The 26028-nt window shown below is 37.1% G+C and overlaps 1 pseudogene; it reads left to right on the top strand.

Annotated features, from left to right (window-relative positions):
• Nucleotides 1-23965: 23965 nt before the first annotated feature.
• On the top strand, nucleotides 23966-25238 carry LOC122474396 (annotated as a pseudogene).
• Nucleotides 25239-26028: the final 790 nt, after the last annotated feature.

Raw genomic sequence — 26028 nt, forward strand, 5'->3', positions numbered from 1 at the left:
GAGATTTATTTTTGTGCTGTGTTTATTTTGGGTTCTCACAATGGTTTAGTTGGAAGAGGTTGCATCCACTTCACCTCAAGCTATGTTTGACCTTGAGGAGGTAAATTATAGAACTTCTGAAATGCTTCTAAGTTTGAAAGACATAGTCATTGATATTTTACAGGTAACTATTAAAAAGAGCACCTCTCTGGTGGACTAAAGACACATTATGGAAATTTTATAAAGGGAAAGCTCCACTTATACCAAATTTGGACCACACAAAAGGCATCTAAGCTTAGACTATCCTAGAATGAACTTTGCTAAAGATAACTGTTTGAAAGCGCAAAGAATACTCCAAAGAGTGGTGGAACATTACAATCTTGAGCCTAAAGAAGAATCATACATGGCCATTTGGAGAAGAGGGTGTACTCTGCACTGAGGGAACTTCAGTAGATCTCTCCTGAAGGATAAAAATGTTCCACTAGAGTAAAGTGATGGCAGCTGTCTATTGACATCAAGAAGGCTCTAATAACAAATTAGAACCATACCAGTTATGTGTCACTGTACCTCTTAATCTCTAACGTTTTCTTTCCTGAGGTATAATCTTGACAGAATCAAGGAAGAGTATGTAGAATAAAGTAGTCAATTGAGAATGATGGAGAAGAGGTTAAAAGAAAACAATGCTTTCAAAGGAATAATTATCTTCATTTGATTACACTTCCTCAACCCCAGCATTCCTTAATAAAACTTTGATCAGTGTCATATCTAAGTTTATAGTGAAATTTCTGACTGGAGGTTGCCTGAGAGGAGATTCTTCTTCCTCTGACTGACCTTGATAACTAATTATTAGTTATGATGTTAGTTATGAACATTCTTCTTTTAGGAAACAAGAAAAGAGGTCAGGCTATTGATAGGAGGCAATTTCAGAAGTCTTGTATACCACACTAACCTCAGATTTCAGCTGAAAATACAAATTAAAACTACCAAGATTTGTTTATGGTTAAATATGTAGATGATGGAAAAGGATAAAGAGCAGATGGCTTGAGGATGATTCTAGGAGGCAGGACATGTGTCATCTTCCAGAATGTAAGCTCTGTTACCGAACTAATGGGTTTAAGTGAACTTTAAAAAGTAATGAAACTTCTCAGAACTTTGCTTTCCTCGTATGTAGATAAGGAATGATTTTGATATCTCACACTTCGGTTTCTTGTGATGATTAATGAGCTAATTCACATCATACATTTAGAAAAAGAACTGGAACATAGTAGTTAATAAATAAAAGGTACTATTATCATAAGTCTCATCATTACCACCACTATTATCACTGCTACCACTATCATCATAAAAATTCTTCCATGGCTTAAATTTCAGATTTTGACCCCCCCCCAAACGAATATTCCATATTACATCAATATTTCCAGCGTAATCTAGGCAAACGAATTGATTAGTATAAAGCCATTCTATAACAGTCCAACTGACCAAATGTTTCCCCTTCTTTTTTTTTTTATGTTTATCCATTTTTGAAAGAGACAGAGCACAAACAGGTGTGGGGTGGAGAGAGAGGGGGACACAGAATCTGAAGTAGGCTCCAGGCTCTGAGCTGTCAGCACAGAGCCCGATGTGGGGCTCAAACTCACGAACCGCGAGATCATGACCTGAGTAGAAGTTGGATGCTCAACTGACTGAGCCACCCAGGCGCCCCTATGTTACCCCTTCTTGATTCCTCCTAGTTGTAGTGTAATCTTAGAAGGGATCCTGTCATAGCGTTACATTCTTTTTTTCAGTAATGCAAGATAATCATGTCATTGAAGCTATTTATTATACATCTCCCATCGAATATGTACTTTAATTGGGGATTTGCTTGATGCCAGTCATCATGCTTTATGCTTTCCAAACACATGTTTAATCCTGAAAATAAGTTCCCCTTTCAGGGTAGATATTATTCTATTTTTCAGATGAGGAAACTGAAGTTTAGAGAGCTTATGTGGCTTATGTAAAATCTCACATATTAAAACCAGTAGTCATAGGACTTAAACATACCTTCTGATTCCAGAGATCATTCTATACCTTGAATTGGTGTATTTTATTGGGACTTGTTTGACATAGTCTGAATGGTTATAGATCTCTAAGTGTCTAATCCCCTGTGTTTTTTTTTTTTCATGGTGCAGTGATGTGTGTAAGATGCTCTCTGTCTATTCCTGACAATCTCATCTAGCTGTTACCTCAAGCTTTACTCTGTTATTAACCTTTTGGGATCTTTTCACAGAACAATTTCCTTATACTGACACCATACCTCATATATTCTAAACATTATTAAGTTCATTACAAAAAAAAGAGGGAAGTTCAACAATTTTTTGATACATCAGCGTATACAAGGTTACAAAATGGCTGAGCCAAAATATTAATCATAAAATGTATAAAGGCCATCACACCAAAATTCCATGCTCACTTTAACTTCTATGTAATAACTGGCTTTCACTGATTATTGTAGCCATGATCTCAAGATGGTCTTAGTCAATTGTATTTTGTGGACTAAACCTCCAGAATTGTCCATATCAAGAACCGGTTATTCTTACCACACAGACTTAGTCTATGGCCAAGTGACTTGTTTGACTTGATTGATTGTGCGAAACTATGTTCAGTCAAAAGTGATCTATGAAGATATTATAGACTCTATTCAGAACTTGTCCTCAAACCAGATAAAAACATACAGAAAATCTTAATATGTCATCGGAAAAGGACACTTGAAAGAAAAGTAACCTGTGACTTAAAGAATCTTGCAAAAATAAAGGATAGTCCTCAAGTCTCTCTGTAATGTGTGATAAATCTTTTTCATTTTTCCCACTTAAGTAGAGGCTTACTAAGAAATCAGCCTTCATCTTGTCCCTGGTTCTCTTTCAGTAGAGAGATTTCATGAAAACAAAGTTGTGCTTTACTCACATAGATATGTTTCACTTTCTCCTCCAGAAGTCATAATATTCCAATAAAAAAGGTTTGCTGACCTTACCTGAGGACTGGCTCAGTGCTCTGTTACCATTAACTTTAATAATACTTTAGAAAACCTGCCCTAATCTAGAACCAGTCCATTCCTTGTCACCCCCTATGATGCCTTGTTTTGAGATTCCTACCAAATACAGACTCCCACACATTGCTTTACTATAAATGAGCTTCATTCTAAAATAAACTACTCTAAGGAAGTACACAAAAGGAAGTACACAAAAGTGATGGTACACTTTTGGATACATCAATAAATTTTGCTTCAGAAAATTAAGCTACATTCTTAAAATGGTTGCTAATGATTCACGATGAAATTTTATGGCCACTTTATTGATAGTAATGCTGCAACTCCTACCTTCCATGATCCTCTTCCCCTTTTTTCTCTTGCTGTTCCAAGTAGGAAGAGGTGTTAACACCATAAATAATAGATGTAGTGTCACTGATAAAAAGGCAGAGCACTAGCAAAACGTATGTGGACAATAACAAAGAAGTAGTTCGTTCATAGGAAGATTTTGTTTCTTGCTGGATTCTACTCTTGACTTCTACTACAGAGCCAGATGAGGTTTGAATGAAGTTTATGCAGAAAAACTCTTGTTCTTTAACCCTATATTCTGCTCTCCCTTTAGAAACAGTCTTACAGAGACATTAAAAGTCTCCAAATAGTTTCTCATTCTGACCTGTTACTTAGCAGCATTTACATGTTCCTCTGGGACTTAGACTGTTCATCAGTAAAAATGGAGATGATAATTTATATTTCACAGGGTTGTTATATTACCAGTATCTGACACATAATCTGTGCCTCATAAATGCTAGCAGTTATTATTGTTGCCATCATGATAGCTGAGATAGGTGTCTTTGAGTGACAATATTCTTGCTTACCAATTATGCTTATAAGAAAATGATGCATGCTGGAATTAAAATGGGTAAGGAGAGGCACATAGGAAAGAATAAAGGATATGAATGATAATTCCCTATTTACCCTTAACTTAATCAAATTTAGGAAGCTACTGAGGATGAGAAGCAAAGTCTGTATGCCCTAGAACAGATTATGTTGTGCTGCAGAGGCCCAGAGGAGGTTAAAAGCGGACCAGTGGCGCCTTCCTTCATCTTTGGGAGAATCAAAATCTACGCCACAAGTAAATGTTTTGCTCAGTTAAGAATGTCACAATACCTCTTTTTAGATGGGGTTTAAAATTATGAGGTCATGGAATATTAGAGCTGAAAGGGCCTTGGTGATCACCTCACCAGTGTCTGAATTTTATAGGTGAAAGAACTGAGGCCAGAGTCATAGAATGATTTGTTCAGGGTCGCTCAACTGGTCAGTGGCAGAGATAAAAAAAGACATCTGGTAGCCTCATAGCCAGGGTGTATATGAAAGTTTTATATCTGTAGACCTTACAAACAGAGTTTCAATAAGAAGCAGCTGGAGGCATGAGTGTATTTTATTGTATTCTGCAAGAAAAATGAATCTGCAGATAGTTTTATACCAAGAAAACAATATTCCACCCAAATTAGGTTCAAGAGCTGTCAACAATAAAATAATTCTATCAGCTATTTAAAGTACAATTATTACTGTGAAGTACTTGGTAGTCCAAGGATATCTTTATATCACACTAAAACATCTGGACGCTTCAATCAACCGGATGTATTTACATTTTATAGACACAACCCAAATGATGTAGCAAATTTAGATTTCTTTTTTTAACCACAGGGTTAAGTGCTCTAAATGTCTGAAACAAGCTGAGTTGTAACAGAGAGAGTGCTCAGTTAGTACTGGGTTTGCTAATCACCACCCTGATCTATTAGGTTTTAACTCTCAGAAGCCAAACTTGATTCCCTCATTTGAAAGTTCACCACTTCAGGGAGTAAGGAGAATGGGATTAATGGATGTAATCTTTATATTTTGTCAGTAATGATAAGTTCTTTAAATTTGTCAGGCAATCATGACTTGATATTATTCTGCTAATACTGTGGTTGGTTTAGGATGTATTTCTGGAGAAATAGGCCTATACTCATCTTTCAAAAAATGAAGCCCAGAAATTCCTTCCTCCCTCTTCTCTTCCCGTTCATTTCCCACATGCCCCTTAAAAGTAAAGTTTGTCTCCTCTCATGTGCAACCTTTCTTAATTTCATGATTCAATTTTGTCAGTAAATATTTTGTGATGCTTGAGCTATTTACCAGGCAGTGTGCGAGTTGCTGGGTGAATAACAGTGAATAGATTAGATGGCCCTTAACTTGAGAGACCTTGACATTTGACATGGGGTACAGAGACATAATTACAAGGTGTGTGATAAGAGCCATGACAGAAGAACATACAGGGTGCTGAAGGACACGAAGAGAGGCATCTAACACAGCTTTGAGTGTCTTGGATTAATTCATGACAAAAGAAAAAGATAGAATGAAAGGGAGGGAAGGAAGGAAGGAAGGAAAGAAGGAAAGAAGAAAGGAAGGCAGGCAGGCTATAAAGAAAGTAGATAATATAATCAGTCTAAAAATGTGTAAGGGCCCGTGGTAATTTTGAAAATTCTTTTGGTGTTACCCAAGTACAAAGTTCAACAACCACTGTTTCGCTTGATGGGTTATTTAGTTTTACTGGATCTGTGGGAATCAAATTGTAATGCTGAAATAGGTAGAAAAACAAACAGAAGTTCATTTAGAAACAAAAACTCGGGGTGGGGGAGAGAATGGGCAGAGTGAGAAAGCTAAGGAGAAATTGCGGTCAAAGCAGTGGGCATCAGGAGAGAGGCAAGATACGAGTGGTTGGGAAGTTGGCAAGCTCTCACATGTAGATAATTCTAGGCAGCAAGGTCTCTTGATTCAAAAATACCCCTATACTACTTACAGTGCATACTGAAGAACAGTATCTACATACTTTCAGGATGGAAGCACTCATTCCTTCCCCTGTCTTTCTGGAAAATTGGCTTGGGCTGAAAGGAGCTGCCTTGCCTGAGGTCATACTCCCCTGTTTCCTGTGTTGGCCTGCCTCTAAAGAGTGGTTTATGCTGTGATACAACTTCATGGGCTCTCCCTTTCCTAAATTTGAACCATGTCCAAAGAGTCTTCTGAGCTTCGGAACAATCACGTGGGCTCATTTGAGGTCGCTACTGTATCTCCATAACAAATTATCCCTTGGTCCAATCCTGTGTCTTTCACTCCTTCCCAGATGTTTGAACCAATGCCCATGCCCTAACAAAATTTGTGCATGCATATCTCAATTTCACAATCTGCTTCCCCGGAAACCTGGCCTGAAACGTCTTTCTGGAAAGTTAGTAACGTCATCAAAATCTGCTCACAGAGGCATCTACATCTAATTCTAATGATCCTATGTTAATATTAAATGCTAATGGTTAAACAAGAGTTTAAGATAAAGAAAATTCTGCATTGTCTGCTTGACAGTTAGGTGTGATTTCACGTTTGACAGATAACAGTATCATCTTCATGGGGGCCATTCAGTCAGCAAGTGCTACCCAATAGTAAAAATCTATCGAAAAAATGATAAAATGAAATTACTGCTAGTCTTAAAATGTTGGGATAATCTCAACTGTTTGTTGGAAATATGAGTTGAAGGCTTTTTTGTATATATATATATAAAAAAAAAGATCCTTGTTGGAATGAGAAATTCAAAGCAAAAGTTTTCTCAAGAATCCCCTCTTCCTTGATATCCCTTAAAAAAAAACAGTCTACATGAATTTGCTTAGTATTTCACTATAGACTAGAGACTTAAAAATTGACATCAAGTGCTTTAAAAATGCAATAGAAAAAGTAGAGTAAAATCAATAATAGTGTGAGGAATGACTTGAACAGCTTGTATTTTCACAGTGGTCATCAAAAAGTAATTTTATATCCAATAATTTGTATCGATTGTTTGTGAAACTGTAATGCATTATATGCCATAAGCCTGGTTGTGCAGTTATAAATATATGTACCATTTTGTTGGTCTTGTTTTCTTTTTTTTTTCTTATGAGTTTCATTTTCTCTAAAACGCACCTTACTTTGTAGTGTTTCTATGTGGAGGCAAGATTCAGAACCGCGACTATTAATTCAAAATAGCTTCAGCCACACAATGGGCACTCTTCTTTGGGTAGTGAAAAACAAGGGCAAAATGTGTAACCTATACTATCCAAGAGAAAGTATTGTGGAATAATCTATAGTGTGATCATCGAGTACTGTGCCTTTTCCTGGGGCCCATATTAAACTATTTCATTAAAAGCCTGATTGTGCCATTTAAATGTCAAAAATATGCAGACCCTAGGATATATTCAGCATAAAACCTCCCAGTATATCTAGAATTTCTATCATGGATAGAGAAGATATTACCTCATCAAACTTTGTATTGCCCTTGGCTTTTATATTTATGGACTTATCCAAAGTAGCACTCCTTTTCTCTTCTGTCTTTTCAGTCAACATTCTCTGGAAAGGGAATACTACGATGAAGAGCTTTAATTTACTTAAAGTGAGGTTTAAGGTATCAAGGCAAGACATACCTGAAGGAAAACATAGTTTTTTTCGTTATAATCCTCACATGGATTTGAATTGGGAGAAGAAAACCTGATGTTAGGAGTGTTCCTTGCTGATTGCTGCAGTGGATATTTGTGTCAATTTGGAGGGAGAAGCTAGAAAGGTCCAAATTACTGTGAATAATAGTAATAATAATAATAATAGTAATAGTAATAGTAATTTTAAACAATAGAAACAATGAGGGTGGAGGAGGTGGAGGAGGAGACATTTTATCAAGTGAAGAAGAAAGGAGACAATAGCCTGTGAGAATTTTTAGTTAGTTTGCTCCGGGACGTGCGAGAAAAAGTTTGCTATTGGATTGAGCGGGTTTTCAATACTGGTACGAGATGAAAGTGGATTCTTTCTAGGGAACAAGAAAAGGAGCTGAGTTCTGATTTACAGAAGGAGGGAAGCTTTTGAAAGCATAGAAGTTAACTCTGAAGCCTCTAAAGCTTAATCTGATACGGCTTTTAACTACTCCTCTGGCATTTACTGTTTACGTGACCTTGAACAGCTTACTTCTTTGAATCTCATTTTCTTTATCTAAAAATAAAGAGTATCAATACGTATTTGAAGGTGGTTGTTAGGATTTAATGAAAACATTCATTCATTTATTCAAGAAATACGTGCCAAGAAATACATGGTCCTATTTATAACGGTGTCCTAGTTATATAAGAGTGCACAAAACAAGTTTCCTGACCTTAACAAGAAAGTTAATAAATCAGCCAACAAATACACAAATAAGGTAATCACAGATTAAAATGATCAAGATATGATGAGTGATAGATAAAAGGTAATTAGGATAAAGGGTCATTGCTTTAGAGAAGTATGTTTTAGATGGGTTGATCAAATGAACCTTTTCTGAGAAGATGACTCGGGATTAAAAGTGACTAGTGAAAGGCAAGCACCGAACAGCCCAGAGAAAAGCATTTGAGGCGGAGTTAACAGCAAATGCAAAGGCCCTAGAATACAAAGAAGTTGGAGGTAGAGGAATAAAATGGCTAAAGCAAGTTGAAAGAGGCAGAATGTGGGTTGGACTGGATCTTTCAGTCAGCACACAGTAATAGTAACCATTGAAAAGTTATGCTATCCATTTAAGTCCTAAGACTGTTTCTATTACAGCTGGGGAATTGATCTAATGTTGGCAGGAGATTATTGTATCCAGTAGTGAGTGGTTTAATGAATAAATTGCTAAACTAGTGAACAGTATATGAAGTTTTAATTTAGAAACTTACTAGTGCATTCTTACATGAACTTGTGAAAATTATATAATCTCAGCCTCAATATCAGTGATTCCCTACATTTTGCCTCTATGATTCTTCTAAAGCCCCCCCCCCCAAGAATTCAAATTATAAATATTGTAACTAGTAAGATCCATAGAGTAGAGGAAGTTACATCATATATCTTAATCATGACATGTGGGTTGTGACTCTCAGTGTAAACATTGTAATGAATTTGAATTGTTGATAAAATTAAGACTAATGTGTCATTTTACTGTAATTATTTAATTTTAATTTATCATTGCCACTTTCCAAAATAGTTTTGATGCAACAGTCTCTAGTGTGGTGGAATCACTGTCAATATATAAATTATCTTGGGGCGCCTGGGTGGCACAGTCGGTTAAGCGTCCGACTTCAGCCAGGTCACGATCTCGTGGTCTGTGAGTTCGAGCCCCGCGTCAGGCTCTGGGCTGATGGCTCAGAGCCTGGAGCCTGTTTCCGATTCTGTGTCTCCCTCTCTCTCTGCCCCTCCCCTGTTCATGCTCTGTCTCTCTCTGTCCCAAAAATAAATAAACGTTGAAAAAAAATTTAAAAAAAATATATAAATTATCTATAGAACACACGTCATGAACATACCTAATGCAAATGGAGGGAAGTATCAAACAATACCAGGATGTTTTGAAATACTCACATGGTGTCAAGAATGATGAAATGTTAAACTGAATTGTGCCCCTGGCCCCCCCTTCATATGTTGAAGCCCTGTCCCCCTAATGTGGCCGTATTAGGAGGCAGGGACTCTGAGGAGCTAATTAAAGCTAAATGGGGTCATCAGGGTAGGGCCGTAATTCAGTAAGACTCGTATCCCTAGAAGAAGAGGAAGAGATACCAAAAGTGCACACGGACAGAGTAAAGCCATGGAAAGACATAGCAAGAAAGTGACTGGAAGCCAAGGAGAGAGGCTTCACCGAAACCAATCCCCCTGGCATCCTGATCTTAGACTTCTGGCTTCCAGAACTGTGAGAAAATGCATTTATGTCGTTTAAGCTCCTAAGTCTTGTTTTGTTTTGTTTTGTTTTGTTTTGTTTTGTTTTGTTTTGTTTTGTTTTGTTTTGTTTTTATGGTAGCCTGAGAGATAAATGGACCCTACTTCCAAGTTAACAAGTTAGCTTTGCACACACTGTTTCATGGATATCGGCAGGAGCCACAAGATTATTTAGTCAGGGTCAAAGGCCTATATGACTCAAAATAATAGCAGTGGAGAAAGTATCAGCATATTGTCTTGTGCTGGTTCTCTCAGTCTTATTTCCCAAAGGATGACACAAAGAGGACCGAGTGATGTCTGCATATGCATGAGTTGTGTTGTATAACAGAGGAAACTTGGGTTAACAAATGGGGGCAAGCATGCCTTCCCTTGGTCTGAAGGCTGTAAGGAAACCTGACCTGTCTTCTGAAGGAAGACATTGTTTCTATCTTCCAAGGCCATTCACTGCTCTACAAATATCCTTTACAAGATAATCTGGAACATAGAAAATCAAGGTCTTCATTTGCAAGGTGTGCAAAAATGTGGGAGTCCAGTGGAGAGTTATCTGCCAACACAGGGTTGCTCTTGTAAAGGAAAAATAATGGCTCAGGAAAATAGTGTTCAAAGAGAAGCTTCATTAAAGAATCTCATACTTCTTAGATGAAAGATAACTTGGAATGCAAAAATCTGGTGCTTATACAATCTTACATCTTATTTGAATGAATTAGTTTTTGTTTCTGTTTTTGTTTTTTTAATTAAAACGCTCCTTCCCAAATACAGTAACCTTGGGCAACACAAGCAATTAGGTGGGTGAACATTATTGATAAATTTAACTTCAGTTTCTTGGTCAGATAAGTAAGTCGAAAGAGGGCAGTAATTAAGAAACGGATCTTCTGACTAGCATAAATTTACAATTTTGAAGATGGAGCCCTGATATTTTTTTTTAACTTCCATTAGATACAATTACTTCTGACCGTTTTCAGTGGTTTCCAGGAGTCAGAATTCGTAAGTCTCCTTTCCTCTTCCCACATCTCCAAGCATGGTTTTTCCAGAAATAGATTAAATAAATTGATTCGGCCCTTCTCCTGGGCATGTTCTATACTTGTTTCATACCCATGGACTCCTTTAGAGCCAAGAAGGCATCTTCCCTTGTGTTTGTTTCTGAAATGCTGATCAAGAGTCAAATCCATCATGTACAATGATTTTTTTCAGAATCCTAAATGAATTAACGGGCTTTAAGACCAGACCTGCCAGAGTTCTAAGACACTTCACTCTTCATTGTTATTCTAAGTTGCTCAGTGAGCTGTATCATTGTAGTAATTGTATGACTTTACTTGAGATCCTGCTTTCAGGAAAAATCTGGGACATAATTTTAACTTTGGAAATAACACTTGTTCCCTTCTGAAGTCTGCCACTGTTTGATTTGTGGTGTAGGTTCATTAATGTCACCATTAAACAGGAGACAAAGGGCCATATCATTCAATATCATCAAATCACTGTTATGTTTAATTAAGCAACCAATCTCTTAGCCTCAAAATTCTCATTTAATTGTAAAACACAAAATAGCCCAGCAAGAACAGAGCTGGGGGTGGGGGTGGGGGAGGGGGGAGAAGAAACGTCACTTTTTAAATTTTTTTTTTTTCAACGTTTATTTATTTATTTGGGACAGAGAGAGAGCATGAACGGGGAGGGGCAGAGAGAGGGAGACACAGAATCGAAAACAGGCTCCAGGCTCTGAGCCATCAGCCCAGAGCCTGACGCGGGGCTCGAACTCACGGGCCGCGAGATCGTGACCTGGCTGAAGTCGGACGCTTAACCGACTGCGCCGCCCAGGCGCCCCGAAACGCCACTTTTAAGTATGCTTTGGCATGTCACTTCCAACTTTTCTGTGTAACCTAACCGCCCCCCTCCCTCAGCCACCGGCTTCCACCCGACAGTTAACAACACACGATTTTCAAAGCAACACCTTAGCGCTCATGAAATTCGTTACTAAGTTTCAGATTAAAGCTTAATTTATACTATTATCATCTACTAATTGTTTGAACATTCCTAGTCTATCAGTGTGAAACATCTCTAAATGCGGTGAAGCCTTAAAAAACTTCTCCGGTATTTTTGTTGCTTTCTCTGAGAAGTAACGTAAACGTATTATTTATGAAAAGTTTTTTTTTTTTTCTGCTTGTGCCCATTTCAATTAATCAGTCTAGTGATCACATATCTTAAAGCCGCTTGCATCATCTGAAAAGTTTAAATATCAAACAGATATCAACCAAAAGAAGAACTTCCTTTAGAGTCATTAATACCCTGCTGCTTCAAAGAACATGTATTAACGAAATCATTCTTAGTAATTAGAATAAAATGATAGTTATATTTTGGGCCAGCTACATGGGTATGCAAGCTATGCCATCACACAGTGACCTAAGGGTCCCATGCTTGGTTTAATAGTTGGCCCCTACTATCTGGAAATTTGTAATTTTTGAATAAAAGGACCCATGTTTTCATTTTGTAATGGACATCACAAATCATGTAGCCAGCCCCGGTTATATTTTATAATATACTTATGACTTTATTTTCATTTTAATTTATCTGCCAAGTAGCCAGCAAGGACCAGCTCACGTAGCTAACTTAGTCCACTTACAGAGGTGTGAAGTTTTTTGTTTTTTGTTTGTTTTTAGTGTGGACAATAAGGAAATTCTTTCATGTTCCCCAGGTTTATAGTCAAATACAGGGAGAGGGAACTGAATTAACATTTGGATGAAGAATTTTTTAAAATATTTGTTTAATAGTAGAAAAAATTATGTAATGCTGAGCTGTATCATTAAGATGTCTGTAGCTGAGACAGGATTTATGTAGTTTTTCTTAAACTAAGAATTATATAAAAAAGAAAGCCAAAATAAATAAGCAGATAGTCTGAAATGCCTTAAAATGCATTGTCACAGTTTGATGCAACATCACATAAATTAGAGAAATCAATATAGACGTTAAAATATTCAGGAAATGCAGATAAAGAACAGACAGGGAAATGGCCTTACAATGCAATATGAGATTCTGATTAGGCATTCAGCTGATGTCTGTACGTCACTGGTATCTCTCTGTTTTTTAATTCTGAAGCTTGAATACTGGAGTAGGCAATGACTTCCACAGAAGGCCTGCAAGCATTCTGCTCTTCCCCAGGTAAAGGGCAGTCGCTGAACTGCCAGGCTCCTATCACAACTTTTCATATGTCTTTATATCACTCCCTGTATCTCTAAATCAGCTCAACCTGTGTGTTAGCATTCTGTTGCACTCAGCATCCACAGCAAAATCAGAATGAAGGGAACTGAGGTAAAGAGTTAGAGATGATTAGACTTTAACGTTCACTGCTTACTTCTCATTAGTTCTGTCCTGAAGTCATTACGGTGTCAGCACTGGGGCCAATACTTGTTTATGTAATGGTTAAGATATCCTCCTGTTTGAAGATTCAAGAATAGATCAAGAAAAGCCCCCAAGGCCCCTTCTAGGCCTACTGTAGTATTTGCTATTGAATTCATAAAACGGTGCCCTTCAGGGTAAAATCACCTCCTAGCAGAGAGAGAAGATGAAACATTTATTTAAAATGTATCAGATGGCACATCATCAGGTAGCAGAATATATTAAAATATATGGAATTTTTAGATCTGTCAGCGGGGTGCTCTGTTCTTTTTTAAGTGTCATAGTGGCATATAGGAAAGAAGATTGCAAAGATTATACAACTTTCAGGCATTTAGGGCTTCAGTGAACAAACAAGTTTATTTGCATCAGATAAAAATTAGACAGCATTAAAAGCATGTTTACTACTACTTTGAATGCATACTTTAAGGTAGAATGTGTTTACATCTCATTTTATCAACACTTATAACCATTCGGGAGATGTCTTAATTGGAGCACTTCTTTTTTTTTATTTTTTTTTTTAATGTTTTTATTTATTTTTGAGACAGAGCATGAACAGGGGAGGGGCAGAGAGAGAGGGTGACACAGAATACAAAGCAGGCCCCAGGCTCTGAGCTGTCAGCACAGAGCCTGATGCAGGGCTTGAACTCATGGACTGTGAGATCATGACCTGAGCTGAAGTCAGACGTTTAACTGACTGAGCCACCCAGGCGCCCCTTAATTGGAGAACTTCTTAAGTCCTTTTGAGTAATTGAGGACACTGTGCACATAATGTTTATGGCAATAATTAATAAATCCTTTTGTTGTAAAATGTGAGTTTCTTAAATAATAAACTGGTAGCAATGCTTAGGGAGATGTGGAAGGAATTTTTGCCACTGGCCATTTGTTTAAGCCTTCTAGGTCTCAGTTTCCCAATGTGTAAAATTACAGACTAGCCAAGAGTTGAGGTTCATCTGAGCTGTTATGTTATTCTATCTTGATAAGACCTGCAGAAAAATTTAATTGCTCATTATCTGTCTTTGAGATTCACAGTTTCATTTCTTTACTAATTCCTTCATTTGTTGATTTCCCCAACAAGATTTATTTGACTCTTGTCAAGTGCTGTGCTTAGTTCCTGAGACTCAATGACAAGGGAGGGTGAGGTAGGAGGAGGTGGGGGAGGTGACCTCATTTAGCTTACGGTCTAGTGAGTGAGGCAGACAATAATAAAAGAATGACAGAAGTAAACATGACCTTGAAACTATGGTGAATACCATCATGAACAATTACATGGAGCTGGGGGGCTGCATATTACCTAGTAAAGAACAAAGATAATAATAATGCTGAGAGCTAAGAGGCAGAATTAAAGATAGGAGGAGGCTAGAGTCAGGACTGGCACAGGGAAGAGGAATATCTTGGTTGATAATGATATGGTTTAATAAAAGACCAATCTGTTTCAAAAATAGAATCTTGTGATCTTTCTAGCCCTAAACACAGTTTATGGATGTATTTCAATGTGCCTAATAGTTCAAAAGTTGCTCTTCTCCCTTTTGTTTCTTTTCCTTGAATTATTACTATTTTTTAGCATGTTGAAAGGTTGATAATCCCTGAAACACGACTTATTTTAGTACTAGCCAAGGATGAAGTAATGCTACTATTTTACATTGATGATTATGTGATCAGCCTTTTCGTGACATTTTCCATGGTGCCTGTATTTGCTGCAAAGGTAAAAACAGAAGTGGATCAATTGACTTTGCTCTTTGTAGGCCTGGCAGAGGAGGCTTACACCTGATGTGGTCATCAGCACTATAAACAGTCAGAGATACATTAATTGGAATCTTTCTTAAAGAATGAAGTTTCTGGGTAATTGAAGGCATATGTGTATGCACTGTTTATCATGTGAATCAATAAATGCTTTCATAGTAAATCCTCACTTTCTAATAGCACCGCAGAGAGAGAGAGTGCTTGTGACAAATTTGCTCATCTCTTTTTCATTTAGGAGCTGATCTAATGATTTAGAGTCATTGCTCTGTCCTTATAAAAGTTAACAGATATTGCATTGTACTCTTAAAGAAGTTTTATAAATAACAGATTTCCAGTTTCACTCTTCAGATTCAGAGTTGAACCGACCTCCAAATACTTAATGAACTGTAATGAAAAATGAGTATACAGGAAACTTTGCTTTATGAAAATTAGAACCATATAGCAAGCTTTATGTATTAAAAAAAAAACTTACTCTGATTATGTGAGGAGATAATAATGGTGCAATAATGCATTTCCCAGAATGACAGCCAGTGATATCTGTAAATGGCCTTCGGTAGAAGAAAGAAAACACACTGCTCCAATCAATACGCAGATAGTCCGTAATGTAAAGATTAGGATCAGAATATTTAAAAATTTAATACTTTGCCATTCCATATAGCACTTTGGAAGTCAATATCTTTGGGAACCTGGTCCATTTCCCTTCTTTGAGAGCATTATATATTTAAGGTTTTTAAATTATTTATCTAGTCCATGTGATTAAAAATGAAAAAAGTTAGCCCATCCATTATCTTCTGCAGCTGCTGTCTGGATATTAGTCTCCCCACCCCCTTGAATCCGTGTTTTTTTTTTCTTTTTACCCTGTAAAGGAAACTCAATAGAAACTCAAACATTAAGAGAGCAAAAGAAAACCTTATCTACTTGCTAACATCAGAGAATGTTGCTGTTTAAGCGGTGTGCAAGGATGGCTGTGTGTGAACAATATACTCAAATATTTTTACTCAATTGTATTACTTTCAGAACTGATAGTCAAAAATATGATGTAGTTAAATGGCAAGAAAGCATATTATGTCTCTTTTCCTGGTCAGTTATATTTGGGGGATTTATTTATCTTTTAAAAAGTGTATTCTGAAAGTTACTCCAAAGTCAACCCTTTGAGAATAGGAACATTTTTAAAATTAGATTATTTTAGTCCTTCCTCCCTTTACTGTCAGGAAGGGAAGGAACATATTTAAATAAAGTGGAGAATCTTTTTAAAAATAGTCACCAAATTCAGGGTAATTTCTCCTACCAGTTTAATTTTATGGTTATTAATTTTCTTTCTTGTGAAAGTTTGATTTGCTTATGTATATCCTTTAAATGTTACTGATATCACAATTGCTGGTTTTCCAAATGTGTTATTCAGTGTGGATTACAACCTATGACTTTTATTATATCCTTTGAGAGTTTCTACTATTAAGGGTGAAATGAGTTTGTTTCATAATCGTTATACATCTCTTTATTTTTCCACACACATACTCAGTAACCTTTTTGCTCTCCTTTTAACATAGAAATATTTAAAATACCTAAAGAAGAGAATATTGGAAAATAGGATGTATCTAAAATATTAAAGACACTTAGAAATATTCAAAAATGAGAAAGACAGGGGAATGTTTTATATTCCTCTAAGTAAGCTAAAAGACTGTGGAAGGATATCCCTTAGATTATTCCATAGAAATTCTCCTTTTGTTTCATGCAGATCCTGTCATGCCACTTGGTTTGCAGGAATGTTGATTATTATAGACTCAGGGCATTGGCTACAATGGAGGGCAATTCTTTTCTCAGCCTAAAACCCGCGTAACTCCAAGATTAACATTTTTTTTTTTTTCCTGCTTTCTCTGAAGCAGAATAAGGAAGAGATTAGGAAGAGGATCCAAGCTAAGATTCTGGGTGTTTCCTCTGGTTATGAACAGAGAGAGGACTAAAGAGCAACAGTGAGTTGTGTGTTGTATTTCTTTGGTGCACTGTGCTCAAATACGTATATTTTGTGGAGCTGAGTTTTTGGCACAATACGGACTTAGAGCATTCTAATGATGTCAGGCCAAGAGGAAGAATCTTCAGAGGATTTTACCATTTCTTTTATCCTAAATCTCATTCTGTTACAAATAAACAGTTGATCTTCAGTTGTTCCTGAGCTTAGATTTTGGCTGAGATGAGAGGGATAGATGTGGTGCTTCCAACATTGCCATTTTATGATCTATAAAATGAGGGAATGTATGGTGAGAACAGACAGCTCGATTCTGCAGCCCTACTGCAATGATAACAAGATTGGCAGTTATGTGACACCCCCCCCCCCAGTTGATCTCACACCTCTCCGAAATGGGTTCTTTTCATGGATCTTCCCACTGCAAGAGCAGGTTATATGGAGAATGGTATTTTTGAAGGACAATATTAACAATTAGAAATAAACGAATGCGGGGCACCTGGCTGACTCACTAGGTGGAGTGTGTGACTCGATCTCAGGGTCATGAGTGTGAGCCCCATGTGGGGTATAGAGATTACTTGAAAATCTTTAAAAAAATTTTAAAAGCATGAACATATAGTGGCATGATAACAAGACACATTTCTTCTTGTACAGTGAACATGACACCTGTAGGTCATAAACTTTAATATTTAAAAAGATTGAGATATAAGGTTACAATTTATGAAGGGTAGAGGAAGTATCCTTAATCAACCTGAATACTTCACTTTTGGTCTTACTCAATTTTACTTCTTTTGACCTGGCTAGATTTTTCTAGATCTGCTTTAATATGTCTCACACGATTCTTGTCCAGTCTGGATTGCATTAGAGCATTGCAGTCTTGTATCTGGATCATAATTACTCTTTATTGAATACCCTTATTCAGGGCAGACTAAGTATCCAGCATATATATCTATCTTAGCATTCATGCAACACAATTATCTCCAGGATCCACCAGACTCTACGTACAATTAATAATGAAAGTATGATGGCTTCTTCAATGCACTGTAGATTATTGCTGTCCAAAATTTTCCCAAGTCATGAAAAATAATAAGGGCTAGCATTTATCAAATTATTTTAGTATGTGCATGACACTGTGCTAAATGCTATGTGCACTTTCAAATTTCATATCTCAAATCTAAGAAGCAGGCAGTGTCATTATCCTCTCTTTGGGAATAAATGCAGGCACAGAGGATTTAAATATATTGCCTAAATTTTGTAAAACAATCTGGTAAATGAGCCTAGGATTAGAACTCAGTTCTTTACAACACAGCAGCCAGTGCTTTCCAACTCCTAATATGCTATTTCCTGGGAATAATTCACATTTACTTTCAAATAATTCTTTTATGTTCCTCGTCATGCTCTTCTTTTTTTATGTCTGTTTTTGAAACATCACTTGCAGGTAGATAGTAAGCTACCTTGCTGCTCTTGGTCAGTGTCCTCTGTGAGAAGCCTGTCTTACTCACCATTTTGGTGACATGGTGCTCCAGGACTCTTGCATTGCCCTAAGACACTGGATTCCCTCACGTCCTATTTAATTTTGTACCTTTTTTTAACTTGCTTTCTAATTTGAGTATTTTCTATTTGCCTGCCAGCTTATTCTGTGTTCCTGTGATCTGCCTTTTGTTCTGCTCTCATCACTGGAGGGCTATTTTATTAGTTGAAGACTTTTGTTAGAGTATTAAAGTATAATTTTCAAAAAGTTAAAAACATGACTCTCATAACAATATAAACTGAATATGTCAATTTTTACTCAACTCTAATGAAAGAACCAGCAAGATAATAAACCTGAAGAAAAATTTGAGAAATTGGGATTTTTATAGTTTTTCAGTTAAAGAAATGTAGAGATAAATTTGCTAATTAGTCCATGACTGAATAATGGTTAATGTCTACTAGATGAAAAACAGTAACCTTTGGATTACTTTTCCTCCTGACCAGAACCATTTGAATTGCTATTGTTGAAGAATCATTTGCAACTCTCTTAGACAAGAATCATATGCATGACTATCAGTTTTGTAAAAATTCATCCCTAATACTTTATAGTTGTGAAATATTCTGATTATTACATTTGTGATCAAACAAAGCTATACACCCTAGAAAATCAGATAGTCCTCAGAAAGGGCGAGCTACTCCCAATACTATATTCAAAGTATTCCCAAAAATCTCTTTTCCTGTTTCTAAGTTCTGGATAAATTTTCATGATGAGTTTTTCAGGGTGAAATATGTCTGAATATATCCCCCGTTGTCTAGAAACATGGATGTCATGACAAATTCTCTATAAATATAGTAAGGATTCTCCTGTCTAATGAAGGTCAGACTTTTTTTTTCCTGTTTTGCCATTTTATGATAACTGGCCTATGGTCTACAGTGGTGCTCGTCTATAAAATGTAAACTCAGAGTTAACTTAGATAAGAACATTTATCTTCTACCCAGGGTGACAGGGGAACTTTCTCCAACCAAAACTTGGAGGCACATGACTAAGATGGGAAACAACTTGACTGAATTTTGAGTCTTTTGTTTTAGGGGTGTTTTGTTTTGTTTTGTTTTGTTTTTTGTTTTTTGTTTTTGTTTTTTTTTTATGTAGGCTCACAAAAACTAAAAGGAACCAACTTTGGGTGTGTGTGTGGGATGAAATCCTAATGACCCTCAGCATCAAACTAATTGAAGAAATACAGAATAAGGATTCCAAATTGAGATTTTGAAGATAAATGAATAGCTCTTTTGATTAGAGTGTATACTGAACCAACCAAAGAAAAGGTCGTTTTTAAAATTTATTTCAAACTGGCTAGCCAGGACTTACATACATATTTTTCTAAATAGAAATGTTTTGCTCTTGTTTCTTGGTAACACAATAGGAGCTTTAAAATATTTGTTGAAATTTAATGCTAATAAAAGCCAAAAAACTATAACATAATACCTTTTCTTATTTTCAAAGAAAAACTTATCAACTACATTGTTTAGAATTATGTTCGGTTTTGCTTTTTTTTTTTTTTTCATTTTTCCCCCCTCTTCTACTGGCTGCTACCATATTGGAATATAATACCCTTAGTGTCCTTTAGAATTTCACCAAAATTTCTGAGCTATGAGGAAAGCAAATTTAACAATGAGAAAAGTATATAATAGTTAAATATTATGCATTTGCTTAATAGATATTTATGTAGCTATTCAAAGTATTTATCATGTATGAATTGCGGAAAGTTAAAAAATTTCTCATCTTCTGTATTGATGTATGCTACCCAATGTCAATGTTGGAAATAATCAAGATTTCTGTCTCCACTGATGTTAACAAATATTTTTTTTCTGGTAAAACCTTGAGAAAATTCACATATTTTGCTTTTTTTTTTCTTCACATACAAACTATGGATTTAATTTGGAACATGTATTTAGATGTTTTTCCTTCACACCATTTTTTGAGGCATGGAGAGAGGAGTTGGTAAACTTGGATATTATCAGTGTTAAGTGAGCCACCCAATATGCTTTATCTCCAGTAGCATGCACACTATGCAGTCAAACTACTTAGCTGATGACACATAACATTTTTTTTTCTTTGAAACCTATTAAGGACTCCTGTTATCCTAATAACAGGAGTCTACTGAAAATTTTCATCAAGAAAGAAAAGGTGCATATGATAGGATTTTCATATTTCCAGGTGTCTCAGAAAAAGAGTGAGATAGTAACAGCTTTCCCTTTCTAGTCAGTGGTTAAGAAGATAACAAAGTGGCATGTGGAAAAATGATGAAGAAATAAAAAAATATATAACCAACTCTGGACTGGACCATGGAGGAAGACAGAGGACAGAGTGTAGGGAAGTAAGAATTGCTATCAGACTTTCCAATATGGGAAGCTCTAAATTTCCATTAAAAAACAAAAACAAAACATTGTCTAAAATTCATAAGGAGCAAGGGTTCCCATGTTGAGAAGTGATATATTCTTAAGAGGCACTATTTTTGAAATACTTTATTAAACAAGTTTTCTTACATGTGGGGCATTGATTTTGGTGTTCAGGGCTTATATTCTAGTGTTAGTCAAACAGAGAGGGAACAGTGAAGAATCCAAAACAAGTTTTTAAAATATTTTGTTACTTTTAATATTGCTGTGATAGAAACTTCTGGACAGAGAATGTAGAAGATAGGATTTTCTCACACACACACCTCCTCCCAGTCCACCCATCCCTCCTCCCAGACACATTTAGCATCACCTTGATGACTTTATGATAGAAATATTTTGTGAAATATGTGATGTGAAAGATTGATTCAGCTATAATTTAAACTTTGGCAAATGACTACAAATAGAAACATGTATCGATAGTAAAAACGAATGAAACAATATTAAGCTAAAAGTTTGACACACACCCAGTAGATGCTCCACGTACAGTTCAAGTGTGAAGAGCATGGCACACTGGAGGCAATTACATTTTCAGAATGAAAGGAGTTATAATTCCTGATCCTTGGGCTCATTCATTTCAAGGCTTGCTCAATTGCAAATGTAACCAGAGATTTAATAACTAGTGTTACCCTGGGAGGATGCTGTAGGAATAAATTTAGATTTAAAAAATATATATTCACATCCTCTACATAAATGGCAACTTTCTCTCTCTTGCTTAAGAGCAGACTGACAGAAAGGTTATTCACTTTACTCTGCAGGCACTTACACATTTGAAGCATAGCTGTTTCAGCCATCATCTAAAATAGCACTTCTCTAGGGGCGCCTGGGTGGCTCAGTCAGTTAAGCGTCCAACTTTTGATTTTGGCTCAGGTCATGGTTTCACAGTTTATGGGTTCAAGCCCCACATCAGGCTCTGTGCTGGCAATGAGAAGCCTGCTTGGGATTCTCTGTCTCCCTTTCTCTCTCTGCTTGTCTCCTTCTCTCTCTAAATTAAATAAATAAATAAATAAATAAATAAATAAATAAATAGATAGATAGATAGATAGATAGATAGATAAATAGACATTTAAAAATAAAATAGCTCTTCTCAAAACCAGTCTGTTTTTTTTTTTTTTCTTACAAGCTGTTTCAGAGTTACCTGAATGTCAGGGATTTGGTAAATGTATGTGTAGAAGACCCAATAAGGGGTGAACAAAACATGGAGGACTCAGTATCTGATTTCAGAAAATGGAAATGAAAAATAATATTTAATTTTAAAATACATGGATGTTTCCACAGTTCAGTATAAAGAGATGGAACAAAAGATGTATGTTGAGTTTTGTGCAAGCTCTTGGAAGGCATTCTTTGTATCAATAAAAATATGTAAGTGGTATTTGATTTAATTCTGGGTGCCAGATAATCATCACCTTTTTCTTCCCTTCCTCCCTTTTTCCTCCCCCCCTCCTCCTCCTTCTCCCTCCTCTTCTTCCTCTTCTTTTTCCTCCTCCTCCATCCTTTTCTTCTTCATACTCCTCCTCCTTTTCATCTTCCTTCTCCTCTTCCTGTTCTTTCTCCTTCTCCTCCTTGTTCTCTTCCTCCTCCTCCTCCTCCCCCTCTCCATCCCCTTCTCTCTCCCTCACCTACAGGTGGCCTAAAGTCTCCCTTGCTTCCTCTTCCTTTCTCCCCTCTAGTCTCTATAGTCCTTTGCCCATTCAATCTCCTACACATACAATCCCACCTAATTTCTTCTCCGAGGACTGAACACAGGAATATTCTAATTTCCAACCCAAGTGGCAAAATCCTAATAGCATATACTCTACAAGAGGTGCTGGCAGTGTTACAGATATTCATTTTATCTCTCTCTCTTCATTTCATGTTACATCCATCCTAATTGTCACTACCAATACTGCCTCATGTCTCTAAATTTGGACTTTGGTTCAACTCTTCAGAGAATAAAACCTCCACTTTCTCCAGGGATGGAGGAAGGACAGTAGCCTCACTGATTGTGCCATGGAGGAGACCAAGAACCTAAGAGCATCTAATTCAGAGATTCTACTGATCTCTCCACTCCAGATACTGGCTGATGCACTGAGATTCAGCCTATTTCTTATTGCTTATCTACATTCTCATTCTGCCACCTCCTTTTAATTCATGAACATATGCAGACATACAGGTGTATATGTGCACATACATACACACACAGACAGGGTTCAGTCCATTTATTGTACTAAAACTATTGCCACTAATCTATCTGCTTTCTCTCTCCAAAAATTATATTTATTTCTTTTTTCTTTTACTCATCCAGTCTTTAATTCAACAAACATTTACTGATCATCCGCTGTGAACTAAGATTTGAGCCCAGTGCTGAAGATACACATAAGCAAAACCAGAACCAGTCTGTCTTCCCCTTGGCAGTTATAATCTAAAAGGATAGGCAGATGGTTATTGAATAAATGTAAAATCACACTGCTTGATGCCTTTTACAAGTTGTGGATGCAGAGATCTATGGCCTTTTGAGGTTTTATAACATGATATTTGACTTGGGTGGTTAGGGAAGTAGTGAATGAGCTGTTATTTGAAGGAAGATTAGTTAAGAGTATTCCATAAAGGAAAGGGCTGATGCCAAAGGTGGGTAGTAGTGGTCTACTGATGGCAACTCCAGGGAAGAGATAAGAAGTAAGGAAGAGGGATAGGGTTAAAGTGGGGGTGGGTGTGGCACAGGGGTGGAGGACACCTACTATACTGTCAGATTAGATGGAGCATTTATGTGATGATTGCTGTTGAAAACAAGGGCGTTGAAGGAATCTGGACCATCCTCACACCATTTTTATGGAAAGGTTTCATGGGAAAGATTATTGTCCCTTTCACTTTAGTGTTATATATGTCCTTAGACCACATCTAGGATTCTGCTAGTTTTGAACATGGGCTCTTTTTTTTTTTTTTTCCAACGTTTATTTATTTTTGGGACAGAGAGAGACAGAGCATGAACGGGGGAGGGGCAGAGAGAGAGGGAGACACAGAATCGGAAACAGGCTCCAGGCTCCGAGCCATCAGCCCAGAGCCTGACGCGGGGCTCGAACTCACGGACCGCGAGATCGTGACCTGGCTGAAGTCCGACGCTTAACCGACTGCGCCACCCAGGCGCCTCATGAACATGGGTTCTTTTCTATAAAGTCAACTGAGTAAGTTCTATCTTAGATGTTGTAGAGTTATTTAAAACTTTATATATAGGTGATCTCAAAATGGAGGTAAGGTCACCCCAGCCCAACTTTGGGCATCACTGCTGTAGGTGGGGAAGGGAGGGCCATGATCCAAAGAAACGGGAGCAGTTGAAAAACTCTTTGTTGGTGACTTGAGCTACACATGATAGCTGGAGAGAATATTTTGAAAATGGGGCACACTTAGAGATTGTGTGGTGATGAGACCCCCCACCTCCCAAAAGTGTTCCAGGCTTTTTTTTTCTTTTTGCTTTTTTTGTTTCTTATTTTTTATAAAGAGGAGAATACTCCATTTTTAAAAAAAATGTTTATTTATTTTGTGAGAGAGAGGGAGAGAATTCCGAGCAGGCTCTGTGCTGCCAGTGCAGAGCCTAATGAGGCGCTCGACCTCATGACCTGAGCCAAAATCAGGAGTCAGATGCTTACCCAACTGAACAACCCAGACACCCTAGGGATTTTGGTTTTGTGACTTACTCTTGTGTGGAGGAGGTGGACGCAGCAATGTGTGCTGGGCCACACAAGGTTGTTGGACATGTAGTGGAACCGAAGATAACTGTTTCTAGAGAGGACTCTGTAAAACCTGGTATCCATCTAACAGTGAAGAAAATTTTCGTTGGTGGGATTAAAGAAGATACAGAACAATATATTTTGAGAGACTACTTTGAAAACATATAGCAAGTAGTGAAACTGTAGAAGTTACAGAAGCCAGGCAGAGTGGAAAAAAGAGAGGATTTGCTGTTGCAATATTTGATGATCATGATACCATGGATAAAATTGTCATTTAGAAATACCACCCTATTAATGAGCATCATTGTGAAGTAAAAAAGGCCCTTTCTAAATAAGAAATGTAGTCAGCCGAATTGCAGAGAGGTCAAGGACGTGGATCTGGCAACTTTAGGGGTCATGGAGACCCACTTTGGAGGTGGTGGTGACTTTGGTGGAAGAGGAGACTATGGTGGTGGAGGTGGTGGCAGGAGAGGTAGTTACGGAGGTGGTGGCAACTATGGCAGTGGTCTTGGTTACAGTAGTAGAGAAGGCTATGATGGGGGTGGACCAGGATATGGAAACCAAGGTGGCAGATATGGTGGCGGTGGGCAGAGGATATAGCGATGGCAATGAAGGAGGAGAATTTGGAGGTAACTACGGTGGTGGTGGGAACTATAATGCTTTGGGGAATTATAGTAGACAACAGCAATCCAATTATGGACTTGTGAAGGGGGGCAGTTGCGTCAGAAGAAAAGTGTTACAGTTCTCAGCAGGAGAGAGAGTTAAGAGTTGTCAGGAAAGCTGCTGGTAACTTGGAGATTGTCGTCCCCAGTGCATTAGAGGAACTGTAGAAATCTGCCACAGGAGGAACAATGATCCACATACTCAGAGAAGTGACTGTACCTTAAACAGGAATCCCTTCTTGTCCAGGACTGTCCTAGCCTCATTCTGCAAAAAGTGCAACTATGAATTAGTGCAGTGTGGTGTCAATTAGATGTGTGTTCCTGATGTAGCTTTTCCTTTTTCTTTTTGTTACATCTTTTCATGACATCTCATTGTCCTGTAAATTGTGGTAGCTGTACCAGGAATAAAAAAATTAAGGAATTTTTAACCTAAAAGAGAAAATAAAATAAAGTTTTATATATAGGATGTTTCACGTCACAAAAAGCCTTGGGACTTAAATGCTTGCCATCTTAAATGATTGGAACATGATGTGTTCAAGAATCGCTTGGTCGTAGAGCTCAGAATCAGAGCTACTGAGTAAAAGCTTCAGGGAGAACAGCTTACTCTGAACATAAACAGGAACAAAACAGACAGGAACACCTTGCCATTGACGTTCAGACTCTTAAAATGGAATTGAGTGGCTCAGAATAAATATCCCATAAAAGGAAATACCAGGGTAAAGAATCATTGCATGGGGCATATTTTATGCATTTTGTGTGGGGTCATGAAGTAGGAAATATTAATACAATAGATGTAAGTTGAACCAGAAAAATTCAAAGATAATCCACTTCTTTGATTCTATAAATGGAACCTGTTTAACTATTTTGGTGCTCTAGTTCAATTCCTAGCCACTTAAAAAATCACCACCTTTCTTTGCT

The sequence above is a fragment of the Prionailurus bengalensis genome, chromosome D4 (genome assembly GCF_016509475.1).
Source record: "Prionailurus bengalensis isolate Pbe53 chromosome D4, Fcat_Pben_1.1_paternal_pri, whole genome shotgun sequence".
Classification (NCBI taxonomy): domain Eukaryota; kingdom Metazoa; phylum Chordata; class Mammalia; order Carnivora; family Felidae; genus Prionailurus; species Prionailurus bengalensis.